General features: G+C 44.5%; 1 protein-coding gene across 3 annotated transcripts in view; it reads left to right on the top strand.

The window, feature by feature from the left end:
* The window catches only part of LOC122793475 (myosin VIIA and Rab interacting protein), a 2,819,605-nt gene that overhangs the window by 1,828,862 nt on the left and 976,467 nt on the right, over positions 1–14,276 (top strand). The window lies entirely within an intron of this gene.

Raw genomic sequence — 14,276 nt, 5'->3', positions numbered from 1 at the left:
AATATGTGTACACAACATGGACCAGGCACCCCAGGTACAGTTCCACATGTCGCTGTACATGCATGTGGGACGTGTGCACATCCCAGACACCATCCATGTCATGGACTAAAGAACACATACATGGCAAGCATTGCACAGCAATGGCCACACACGATAGTTACCCAGGTGACTGGATGGTGAATACAATACCCACCTGTGTGGGCCAATCCAGACACTACTCCACTGAGCCACACTGCAGACCATTGTTATGTAGCCTGATGCCAAGGTATACCCTTCACCTAGCCTTGTATAGCCTTCTGGCACAGTCAACCACTGCATACCCGTGAAGCAATGCACCCATGCATGTCAGTGCTGGCATCCTGTGTCTCTGTGTGTGGTGTATGATGCTTTCGGCCACATTCACACTTGCTACAACTCCCATTGGCATACTGAAGCATGCTGTCTGATATTAGACACCTTCACATACCCTTTGCCCATATAACCTCTGGATAACTCCTGTGGTGCATGTGATACCTGCGCATTACTGTATTGTGGCAAACTAACTAGTTAGGAAGTGTATTCCTGACCCTGCCAAGTGTGTCAATGTGTGTGAGTCCCTAAGAGAGTGTAGCTGTGTTGACACTGACACCTGTTCATGTGGAAAGGCACTTGCACTGCACCTACCGTGTCACTACCATATCACTGTTGCAGATGTCACTCACCATCACATATACGTTTGGACAGTTCCTCAACATGTAAGCTATGTGGCACATGCAATAACTGCATAGACATGTGATAAAAATACATAATCAGTCGGGTTTGAAACCCCATACTGGTAGATGTGTGACACAAGCATGCTTAGGTTTTACTCTCCCATCCCCTCCCTGACCTACTTTGTCTCTGTCTCTGTCACTCCCTCTCTGGATGTGGAGAACTACACCTGCTTTTCTTAGGCAGCAGCTTGTGTTTTGTAAGTGATGCTCATGATCAGCTGATGGCCTCTGCATGAATTGCAGCCCTCCTCTAGCTGATTGCATGTGGAACAGCTGTGGTAACATTCCCATAGCCAATTACATGGAAACACACTCTAATATCTAGAAACATCATGTTGGTGTTGGGCCTTTTCATTCACTGTGAGCAGGACCATGATCTGGTGTTTGGCAAACAGCATCACAGATGGATTTTGGATTTACCTCTTACAACATACACTGTGGAAACAGGCCATCACACAGGAGGGGGGTGTGCCTGACATGACTACAGAATGTAAGTGTTGCTATTCTGTATTTGGAGTTATGTCGGTTTAACAGGCTGTGTGTGGATATGGCTGGTCTACATGCTTTAATACCTGTCATGACAGTGCTATGTTTTTGACGAAACTCCCATCTGTAGGGTCATCTGCAGACTGGGCAGTATGTGGAGGCTTTTGTTTCTTGTGTTACTCACAGAACACCTATCTGAAAATTTCAGAAGCATAGTGTGAGGATTGCAGTCAGTACAGGGTGACAGCCCTGAAAGTTACTGACTTCATATCCCTCATAAAACATATGTCACAACAAACCCTGGTATGACAGTAAATGTATGAGGTTATCACAGCAATATGCCAATATTGGGGTAGTGTTTGTAGCTCCAGCCATAAGTCTGTCAACCTTTGTAAATGTCATGCAGTAAGAGGTGCATATGTCCTGTACACCATTATTTATTGACAAATACTTGATAACAAGCCAGCCAGATATCAGACTGCTAGACATGTTATTTATAGGAGGGGGGTGTTTCTGAGGACATAGCTTGGCCATTCTGCGGTTGTGTGTACAGTACTGGGGTCTGTGTACTTAGGGTGATTGTCGACAGTATGTGTATTGCACATAAGTACCTTGGGCTTTGCACAGACTGTTGTAGATGCCATTGTTGTCTGTCCTGTTCTATCTGATGTTACATGCTGCCCCAGTGTATGGTACCCTATTGGCTCACATGTCTGTAGGCCCAGACACACACGTGTCCCATACCACAGACAGCCATCGGACCACACAATGCCATGACCCAGTGTATGTAGGGTCAGTGTGTGAGTGGCACATATGAGGATGGTGTTTATCAGACAGTCCATGTATTGTCATATTAAGCTTGTGTACCATATGTGGCTGTGGCTGTGTCTACATTGGTTGTGGGTATGGACTTTCACACAGGTGTCTGTTACTCTGTACTGTGACATGCATGTAGAGTCTTCTATAATCACAGGTACATGTGTATTCCCCCATACAAAATGCAGTCCAGTGTTGTGGTAGTCTGTCTGTAGTTTGCACAGTGCTTTGTGACATGCCTAGCAGCCTAGTGTAATTACCCAGTGTGCTATGTCCAGTTATTTGCAAGACATGCTGCTGCCAGGCCACCATAACTGTTGTGCATTTCTGACAAAGCAGTCGGATTCTGTACAGATGTATGTCACTAACTACTGGGTAGTATGTGGCCATGTGACCCCTGCACCACCAGGTTGTATGTGTCAGGACAGACTGGCGTGTGTGTATGCATAAACTGTGTGGGCATATGTAGTCCAGTATTTATGTGATATACCCATGTACATATACATATGGATGTCTACATATATATTGACAGTAATAGGTATATCTGAATAGATATGTATGCACATATAATTATAGATATCTATCTTTATATATATATATATATATATATATATATCAATCAACATAAATAGGTATATCTGTACACATAGGATGTGCATAAATATATATCAATATATATATATATATATATATATATATATATATATATATATATATATATACATCTCTCTCTCTCTCTCTCTATATATATATATATATATATACACACACACACACACACACACACACACACACACAAAGAGATCTACACATGGCCATATATATGATGCACTATACAGATGTGTAGACAGACATATGTATGAATATACATATGTATGTACATGTAGATATATATCAACATATGTATATGTATATATCCATATTCCTGTCATGTGTAAACATCACGGCTGTGTATACCTTCCCAGATGCATCTCACCATATGTATCTGATATGTGTACATTATGATATAACAACATATATGATGCAACAGTAATATCAATAACAAGTACTACGCAATTGTGGAAGTAAAATCAATTGTTCAATAGTAATCAATATGTGTATTGACAGATATATTGGAAAAAACAACAACTGTCTTCACAGTGGTCATGGTGTAGTGGTTAACTGTTGTGACTGTTGTGTACAGGGTCATGGGTTCAAGACCTGCGAGGGCTGTTTATTTTGTTGCTGGGCAGAACAAGTGCTGTCGGATACAGAATGGTTAAGGCAGTTTTGAGCAGTTTTAAGCAGGTTTGCACGGGTGTGCACGAAGCTTAGTGGTGCTAACATATGGTTAAACGTATGGGTGGTTACACTGTGTGGGCTTCGCTTACCAGTGCGCAAATCTGCTTAGCTGTTATATTGGAGCAATGTTGACACCTGCTAAGCATGGCTTAGCCCTGGTAACCAGTTCTCACCACCCAGTCTGATAACATAGCAGGGTAATGACATCTTTAATAAGTGTATGTAATGCCATGTACAATACATGCGACTATGTACTGTCATTACAGTAGCAAGGGGCATGAGTGTCATGTCTGGGACACACAAGTATATGAGACCTGTACAGCACTATTATCTATGTAAATGTGTTACATACAGGGGTAGTAACCCGGGGTACGTCCTGTCACACTGGAATGTAGTGTATCATGGTGGTACTACTGTTGACAGTGCTTTTCCAGGCAAGAGTAGATTGCTAAATGTAGTACTGACAACAAGCACACCTGCAGGCATAACTGGACTCTGAGGCCTCCCTGTTGTGTTCCTGGTGTGTGAGCTGTGTTACAGTATATAGCCCCTACTGGATAATGATCCAACATGTGGAATGTAACTGCAGACTACCGTCTGTACAGCACATGTTAGTGAGAGCTTCCAACATGTAGTTATGGCATACATATTGTTGTCAAATGTCTGTTGACACACACACCCTAATGTATAGCTACTTGCTAAGCTGATGACTGTCAGTCCCTATACAGATGCACAGATGGCAGGTATCCAGCTGGGACATGTACAGGCAACCTATGCCTGATTGACACTGACATGTCTGCCCAGTTGTGTAATGGTTGGCACATATAGGAGACAACACCCTGTACACAACACATGCCACAGGTACCTCCACTACACTATCACAGTCAACAGAACATGCTTGGGTACAGATCTCCATCACAGACACTAACCATGTGTTGTAATGCATGTTGCGTACATGTCAACTGGATCACCTCAGTGGCCATGTGCAGGAGGCACCCAGAGGATTGGCTGATGCATGTTACTCTCACCCTGAGGGTCACTACTTCGATGTCTGTCGATAGATTGCCTGCTGGCATATGGCAGGTGGCATGATACCACTGTATACACATCCCCTTCACAACCCATCACTCCATAATCAATAGCCAGGTACACAGCTATGACCACATGCAGCAATGCACCCCAGTACTGACACATGTGTACATGTGCATTACTGAGGATAGCAGTGTCTGTGAGTTAGTATACCTGTAGTTGGGAATTCCATGAGGGCCTTCACAACCACCGCAACACCCATTGCCATAGTTAGTTGTGGCTGCTGCTGTATCGGACATTACATGTACCCTGTTATGTTCCTCTCCCTACTGGCTACACGAGCCTTGCAGTACCAGCACAACAGTGTTGTACAAATGGGTTGTTAGGCATGGGATATCCATTGAGTTCTGGCAAGTGTGTATATGTGTGCATGTCTGTATATCTGTAGGGTACAGCATTCCGATGCCATATACTCCTACTACAATACGCATTGCCACACAGTAGTACAGATAGTGTTGTTGCTTCCCATAGGTGAGGCATGACAATGCAACACCCTACTATGCTTGTGGCATGTGCATTAGTTACATATCCTGTAGTACCACTGTTGGGATATACAATGGGTTGTATCGCGTTTGTGGGCATTGTGTGATGGTGGGTTTGTCAGAGTGTCATCATGGATTCCAGGGAGTACAGTATTCACTGGGGGATGTGGGTGCTGTGTACACTGTCATTACACCATGGTACACCCGGTATATGTCCCATGTACCACTTTATAGTGACCAATGCCACCATCAGCCATACAGGTAACTGATACCACAATCCAGTCAAGTTATGCATGTGCTGTGTGCAGCCTACCTGTAACACATTGGACGCATGGACAAGTTAGTTAGCACAGATAAGCACAGGTCCCTCGGATGTGTGTCTGCCTGTTATGTGTCTGTTAATGTGTATATGATGATATGTCACACTATGTATTGTCCATATACAACCATTACATTCCCCATTAGCATACTGTACATGTCTGGAGATGTTCTGCATGTAACATGTAACTTGGAACACACCTCACCCTAAACACTGTGTGGTGTGTGCAATGGAAGCCACACATTTCAGTAGCATTACATACCTAGGTAGGGGTCTAGTCCCAGTGTTGCCAAGTAAGAGTGTGCATGTATGTGGATGGGTCTACATCAAGTTGCAGATTATACATGTCCCAGTGGGTCACCTGTCCATGTGGCACAGGCAATAACTGTTATACAAACCTGTGACGTGTTCAACTGTACCCCGGATATGTCACAGCCATGGTGTCACTACAGTGCCATACCCCTTGTGGAATATGACTGCAGACCATCCTCCTGCTGACACATGTACACCTACAACACAAAAGGATAACGTTATGGAGACCACAATCAACAAGTGTTACTAACAGCTGTAATGCATCATTGCTGGATGGCTGCACTACCTGACATGTATGCATTAAACATTACTCCTGACAACATGTTACACTGCAGTACTTTGGCACACTGTAGTACAGTCACCGTGTGCATCAGAACCATATTAGCCTGTCCCTGCATTGATGTTATGGATGACAGGGATGTGCACAGGTATCATCATATGCACAGGGTGTGTTGTTAGTTTGCCAGAGGCCGAGAGTGGGTTTTACATTTGACACCATGCGTGTGGGTGAGGGGTGTAATGAGTTGAACTGGGCATGATGATGTGGTGTGTTTAGGTATGGGGTTGCCCTAGATGTGTTCGTATAGTGTGTGGGTATGCATGCACACAGTTCTGCCATGTGGCTGCCCTATACAGGTGTTTATGGACAGCTGCAGACCATACCTGGCAGGGTGTGCAGTTCACCACCTCCGGCCAATGACATGTGGACTGTGCCTGACAGGGGTTCCATGGGCATGTCCAGGTACAGGCCTCAATGTGCTACTCTCCCCTGATGATGACAGATGTCCTTTGGAACCAGGTCCCTCCTGGGACTGGCCAGGACCATGTGCTCATGGCCTGCTGCGGTGTGGTGTGGACAGCGCCCCTCCTGCAGTGCTGGGGCTAGTACTGTTACTATGGGAGCAGCTTGGTGTCCTAGCATGTTCACATTGATCGCCAGCTGTTGGTATTGCTGGCCTACGTCCATGTGGCCATCACCGCACTCCCACCACATATTCAAGCACGGACAAACCATGGTCGATGAGGCCCATCATGTCACCAAACCCTCTATCCATGACACAGTAGGCATAGATACCACACTCTCCTGTGCACTGCCACCAACCGCCAGCTGTCCCTCTGCTATGGCCACTGGTGATGGAGTATGTATAGGCACTGAAGCTGTGTGTTGGGTTGGGGTGGCTAAGAGGGGGATGTCAGATGATGGTGCTGTTTCAGCCCCTGACAACCCCACCTGTGCCTTAACAGTACTATCATCATCTTCAGTGCCTGTATAGACACTGACATCAGATTGCATGCAGGAGGGACCCTGACCCACCTTGCCACCTGTGGGGAAAACAAGAAATGCACTTTAAGACCTGTACAGCATTGCATAATAGCACACACACACACACACACACACACACACACACACACACACACACACACACACACACGCACACACACACACACACACACACACACACACACACACATATACCACCTTAATACCTACCTGTCCGTGACTTTACAGACAGTCCCACGTTTATTCCCATACATTCCCCATCCTGCATCACACTTGGTAATATACACTCATTAAGACCACTCATTAATGTATCATTCCTCTAAATGCCTGGACAAGTGATAACACAAGACCTGTTACTCCATTACCTTGTTGACCTGAGTGGAGTGGTTTTACATGGCCTCACTGTTGTCATTCAGTGTTCACCCTGTGTATGTCTGGACATCGTGACCATGGCCCCTATATGTGAGGGGCTACTACATTTACTCCATATTTTCACGCACTGGAGTGTCATGTGTAAGTATTGCTCAGTACATGCCAGATATGCTGCTCTATCAAACTGTCATGTGACAACTGTAATATATGGATACACTCCCTGGTGTTGTCTAGTAATTCCCAAATGCATCTGTAGTGCTGCATATGTGGGTTGCCAGTCACCTCTGCAGAATGTGATATTAAGGGTATACCTGATGTCTACTTTCCCTCCCAGTGCATGTTCCATGCTACATACCTTATTATACTGCTGTCCTGTGATTACATATCAGACAAGTATTCCTGGTGTGTCATGTGTCAGTCCATGTCCATGTACTGCCCGATCGCAAAGGGAAGTACTGCTGCATGAACAACCCCACAATCACACATGCGCATACATGGACACCCACAGAAACACACACACACATGCACATACACATCCTACATGCATCAAACTCCCTCCACTTCACCAGAGTGACCCTACAGACAAAATAACCACCCACCAACAGACACACACACACACACACACACACACACATACAGGTGAGGTTGCACAAAGATAGTACACACAGTCCTCCTATTACCCATCTGTCAACATGCATAACATATGGTACACAACAGCATCCAGTGCAGCTATAGTCAATCCATGCTAGCAACAGTATACATGTGTGTGATGCATGGGCTGTGTTAGTAGGTGATGCCCCTTCCCCTGGATACCACTGCACCTATGTACAAAGTATTTCTGTGCAGCTGTTCTGCACCCTGCCATGTACTGTGCACCAAACCTCACAGGTGTACAACCTATTGCTGAATGTGTAGTACTGTGTCAGTTATGTCAGCTCTAATGCTCACAACACCTATGTTTTTCAGCAACACATACCTGGGATGATATGTGGACAGATGTCATTTGTGAATGCCTGATGTCTGGTTTACAGATCTCAACATCAGCGGACCATATATGACCAATCCAGTACTATTACACTGACAACCGTCAAACTATTTCATGGCTATGGGGAGTGTACTCACCCTTATTGATATGATGCACCCTTCCTTGATCTGCCATGGGACCACATCACCACATATATTAACAGTACATGAGCCCGATATGTGACATATGTCCTGGGCATTCACATGCATTGTCTATGGAATGTGTTAGATGTGTGGATGCTGACAGCAATGCATACATTCCATGTGTGCACACCCTTATCATGACGGTTTGTTGCACCTATTGTTATCTGTACTACAGCAGTCACTATTCCTGGCAGGGATATACTAGCATGGGCCATCTGCATTTGCCAGTGTATGGTCAGTCTGCCCTACACATGTCCCCCAAATTTGCATGATTGCAATGTTTACTCATGCGCACATCCCTTGGTGTTCGCACACTGCCATCACTATTGCTGTGGGGGTAGGGTTACATCTGCCACAGTTCCTGAACCTGACTGTGTGCAGATACAGCCATTCTTAGCATCCTTAGGATCCCTGCTAGAGTGCACTGGTGTGTCATGCTGACACCCTTTCCCCACCTTCAGCCATTTTGCAGATGCTTGACAAATAAGGTCTGCACATGTGTCAGTTTGCAGTGTCCCATACACTGAACAGCAAGTGTTACAGCCTAGTCCCAGCTAATAATGTGGACCACAGTGATACGTTATGCCATAGTGTACATCTGTAACAGTTGCCATTGTAATACTGGTATATACACTGTTGTTGCACTGTATACGGGTGATGTTTCACACATGTCCCTACTGTAGGCCATGTGTCCCACCATTATGTTAATCCCTGTGGACACATTTCGCAATGACAGGATGTTAGTTATCTTGCAGGTGTCTGACATACCCTTCCAATACCCCATCATGGTCACCACTGTGATGCAGTGCATTTAACAGCAACAATACGTGAACATGTACAGCATGCATTCTGGGTAGATGTGTTAGATATGTGCATGGAATATACCATAGCCATTACATGCCTGGTGTATTTGCAAGCATCCATATAAATCATTCTCACCAGCTACAGGCTGCTGCCTTGGTGGTATACCGGAGGGACCTACATAAGTGTGTGAGAGATGCAAAGACAGTGGCCACACCTGTGGCATTGCTACAGGATGGGTGCAGCATTACAGTACATTAACAGTACATGTCCACAATACTACCACATATGCACATCTGTTTATTACCACTATGCTGCAACAAATTATATATATGACATGTCAGATATGCGTGATCTACCTGTACAGATGTGGATGCATACACAACAGTGGTCTTCTGATGTGCCTTGTGGCCTTACCTGCACACTCCTCAGCTGGTGTGTGGGTAGCACCCACCTCCACAATGGTGTTTGGCAGTTGTTGGCTGTGCAGATGGGCAGGTGCCACGAGGCTGGCGAGGAGCTCCTCAACACGTGTCAGGGGGAATGGATGGCATGGCCCTCCCCTGTTGTGAGATAATCCCCCTGGACTGCAGCAGCACGCCGACGGGCATTGCGAAGCAGATCAGAACAATGATGCCAGACCTGCTCCTAACTGCAGTTATGCAGTCCGACATCATTGATACTGTGGACTAGGTCATTCCACAGGGCAATCCACTCCTACTGCTCATGGGTGGCCCGGCATAACAGGACAGGGTAGTGCTGGATTTGGTAGTTCAGCACTATGTCATTTTCAGCTGCTGAATAAGCAGGGCGGTGTCCATGTGACATCTTGCCTGAAAAACATAAAGATGTTAACTGGTCTGAGCAACTCATATAGCAAGGTTACCATAGTTCTTAATACACATCTCTGTCACCCCCCCCCCACCATATCAGCGACAACAAATCGTACACACAACTCAACAGGTATAGCTACAGCTTACTTACCAGTGGGACATATATTGTATTATACCACACTTTATGCTATGTGATTGTAGCCATGTTCCCTGTGTAGACACTATCATTGCTGGCCTGTTATGGACTATTCATCTGCATGCCATTGTCAGGGCCACTATGGTTCCATATATGCCTGTGGTATGCTTGCTATGTGATTGCTGCACATCTGACATTCTGTGTTATTGGGAATATCTATGCATGCAGCTGGATATGTTCTGGGATTATGTAGACTATTACTACCCACATATGTTCTATAACAGTGACACAATAGCATGTTTAGGGAATATTTGCCAGCAGAACCACCTCACCAAACTCATCTGGCCATATTACCAGACCACTTCACATGTGAGACCCACCATGGAGCCTCCTCATGTACTGGTCCAGCAGTACCTTCAGGTGGAACCACCTTGGGGATGTTGCCCCCCCCCGGGCACACACAAACATCATCCTGTCCCCCGAGGTCAGGTCTAGTAGGCTCCACAGACACATGTGGGATGTGCTACATCACCTTGAGGCATCCAGTACACATTCACAGGGTCCACATGTTCCTCCTGCTCAGCCTCCAGGCTAGGCACCTTAAGGAACATGGACTGCTCTTTTGAGTAGCAATGGGTGGGAGTCTTGTTCCCATTGTTTCCATATTGGGGCCCATGGGGCTTCCACATCATAGACCACACACACACCATCCAGGGTGTTTACCCACCACATGTGTCATATACCACCCCTGTAGGCTGCCTGCTACATCTGCCAACCTGGACCACCTCCACAAATATACCTGCCATACTTCCCCATATTCCTATTCCCTGCTTCACAGATAAGGGTAACGTGGTCCCAACAAGGGGTTCACATGTGACATACCCATCCATGTTGCACACACTTACAGCTGTATATATCTGTGTGTATTGCTATTTGTGCTGTTCCCTCACACATAGCATGCAGCACTGTGGTGGTAATATAGGGGACATGTATTTACATACATATATATGTGTGTGTGTGTGTGTGTGTGTGTGTGTGTGTGTGTGTGTGTGTATATGCATGTGCATATAGATATATATCTATATATGTGTAGATATATATGATGTATATATGTGTTTATATATATGTCTACATACGGGTATCTGTATATCTGTGGACATACATGTGTATATATATATATATATATATATATATATATATGTGTGTGTGTGTGTGTGTGTGTGTGTGTGTGTGTGTGTGTGTGTGTGTGTACATAGGTACATTCAGACATCAGGTCCACAATCTCAAAACACCTTCCTGCACAACTGCACTGTTCTGCCTTGCTACAACACAGACAGGTGCCACATACGGACACAACCTAACATTAGGGGGGTATATATAGGGCCAGATTGCAGGTTTACCCTATTATACCTATGGCATTTCAGCATGCTACAACACATGTTAACCTGAGTGTCCTGAAAGTGGTGGGCCGTGGAACCCATGTGTCCATCATTATGGCATTACTTCCACCACCAGCTGTTGGTCACAGTAATATACATCTCTTCCATTACACACCACACACTATATTGGCATACATCTTGTCAGTCGGTGCTGCTCTACACAGTTGATTGGTATGGCCCACTACCCACAGGGGCAGACTCTTAATGTCCATAGCTGTTGTTCAGCTGAAGATCATTGCAACAGCAACACTTGATGGCACATGTATATCATTCCACATCATCTACCCCGGTATTATGGATCAGGTACTACAGTCAATTACATGCATATATTCTTCATATACCTGTTGTAGAGATGAGGTCTGTTGTGGATAGTATCCTCGTAGGAGGTAATTTTTTTTTCACTCCTTAGCCTGCTTCCTTTGTTGTATTTTCTGGTGGTGGTGTGGTTCAGGAGCTGTTGTGTTTTCGGTTTGTTTTCTCTTTCACTTTATTTCTCTGCGTCCCTCTCCCTCTCTCTCTCTCTGTCTCTCTGTCTCCAGTAAATGGATTGAGCTGCCTGGAATAGATTGCAGCATGGCTTTTGTGGGTGATGCACATGATCAGGTGATGGTCTCTGCACCAATCAGTGTCCTCCGCTTGCTACCTTCATGCAGCCAGCTGTGTAGTACTTCCAATTACCACTGTCATTTCAACCCACTACTATAAATTCCTACATCATATGGGAGTGGTCTCTTTACCTTTCCTGTATGGTGTTACAGACAACAGGTAGCAATACCTCTTACAAGAGGAACCAAAATAAATGGAAAACGGAGAAACGAAAACAACTAATAACACAAGTAATTCTCCGTAAACAGGATCCAATAAAGGCAGTCCCACAAAACCAATGCTGTGTGTCAGTGGTCGTCTGTTAAATAAATAGTAGTTCTCCGTCAAAGACTGTTCAGTCCACATACTATTTTAAAGATTTATTGAAGTACAATATAATTTGATTTAGCGCTTTCATTTCCCATGCAGGAAACTTCATCAGAATGAATAACATTGTTTTGCTGCATGTTATATAGTCTGTGCTTAATTAATTTATTGCAATTAAATGATTTCAATTGAAGCATCTAAATCACTCTAGTTAAAATTTAAATAAAGGTGAAGTGCTCCAAATAAAAGACAGAGGACTCGCACACTCTTACAAGAGGACTGGCACACTCAGGCCAGCTACATATTTGTATGAAGTTCCAGAACTACAAACAGAGAGTGTGAGTGTTACAGGGTTTGTGTGCACATACTAGTTTTACATGGACTGCAGTCTGTCTGCATAGCTCTCAACTGCCTTCCTATCCACTTGATGGCCAGAAGTGTGCGTGTTATGTTGTGCTTTTCCACCACACAGGTCTTGTGTCAGATATATCACTGGCTGTGTGTGTGTTGAGTGCTATCAGTACATGGCTACATCCATTGGTGTTTCTGACTTCATATTCCTGACTAAGGGTATGTTGCAGACTATCCTGTAACACCAGTGACTTGCTTAGTGTATGACAACACTATTTCACATATGGCCTGTGTTATGGCCTCTATCCTACACCTACATACCAGGCTTTGTCCATATGACATTCAGTCAGGGGTTGTTATGTAGGGGCCTGTGATTATGTCATGCTGCCATTCCTGCCATCATTCCACTGCTGTTGTGGCCCCCACACATATTGTGGGGTTGGGTCCATATATGTGTGGGCTTCATCTGCACAATACATGTGTGCCCTTATGCAGTCCAGAGGCCAGTGTATGTAACAGTAGTATATGGCCTCGTATGTCAGTCTATGGGCGGGGGGATGCACCATAACTAACCAAGGCTGTTACAACATGTGGAGGTGTCAGGGGTAAGCTGCCTTAAGGGATCTGGATGTACATTACCATACAATTTACCATGGGTAAATGCAGGCCTACTGCTTCCTGCCATACAGACTGTTCTGTTTGTCAGTGTGACTGTGATGGGTTCAGTTATGTTTTTTTATGTAACAGATACATCCTATTGTGTCAGCTGAGGTCTTTACCCCAGGGATTGTGTACAGAGTGTAGATAGAGGCTGCTGGACTATACATCTGCATTACGTACTGTTGATTGATTGTTATCTTGTGGTCCAGTCTGTCTTTACTGTTGTACTACTTGAAGGCCTTGGCCTGGACAGCAACATATATAATTTTTTCCAGACTACTGTATTAATTTATCTGTTTGACAGTTGAATTAATCTGTTTATATGTATTTCAGAGTCTAAACAGCTATATGACATGGCATATACAACTGTAATAGTACACAAATAAAGCTCTCTCATGTATGCAAACCTGTGTGTGTTGTTATATCCTTTGACCTCTCTGTGGGTTTATGTTACAGGCAACAATTATCATTTGTATGGGTGACTCATACAGTGTCCAGTTGATAAGATGGCAACTGTAGGCATACTAGCTGTTCCGTATGGTGTGCACCCTCTACATATGTATCTTTCTATACATATCTCTGTGTGTGTATGTGTAGTTACATATATGTATCTGCATATATGTGACTGTGTATATGTATCTTAGGAATGTTTATTGCTTCCACATTGTACATTCCTTATGGTAGCCAGACTCTACTGCATGATATGTTATTGATACCAGCCTGACATCATACATGTCGAACGAATGGATTATTGTTAACATCTTGTTTTCATGTTGTTTCAGGACC

Source organism: Protopterus annectens, chromosome 2.part0 (genome assembly GCF_019279795.1).
Source record: "Protopterus annectens isolate FY-2018-M chromosome 2.part0, PAN1.0, whole genome shotgun sequence".
Classification (NCBI taxonomy): domain Eukaryota; kingdom Metazoa; phylum Chordata; order Ceratodontiformes; family Protopteridae; genus Protopterus; species Protopterus annectens.
This window is presented reverse-complemented; position numbering and strand designations above follow the sequence as displayed.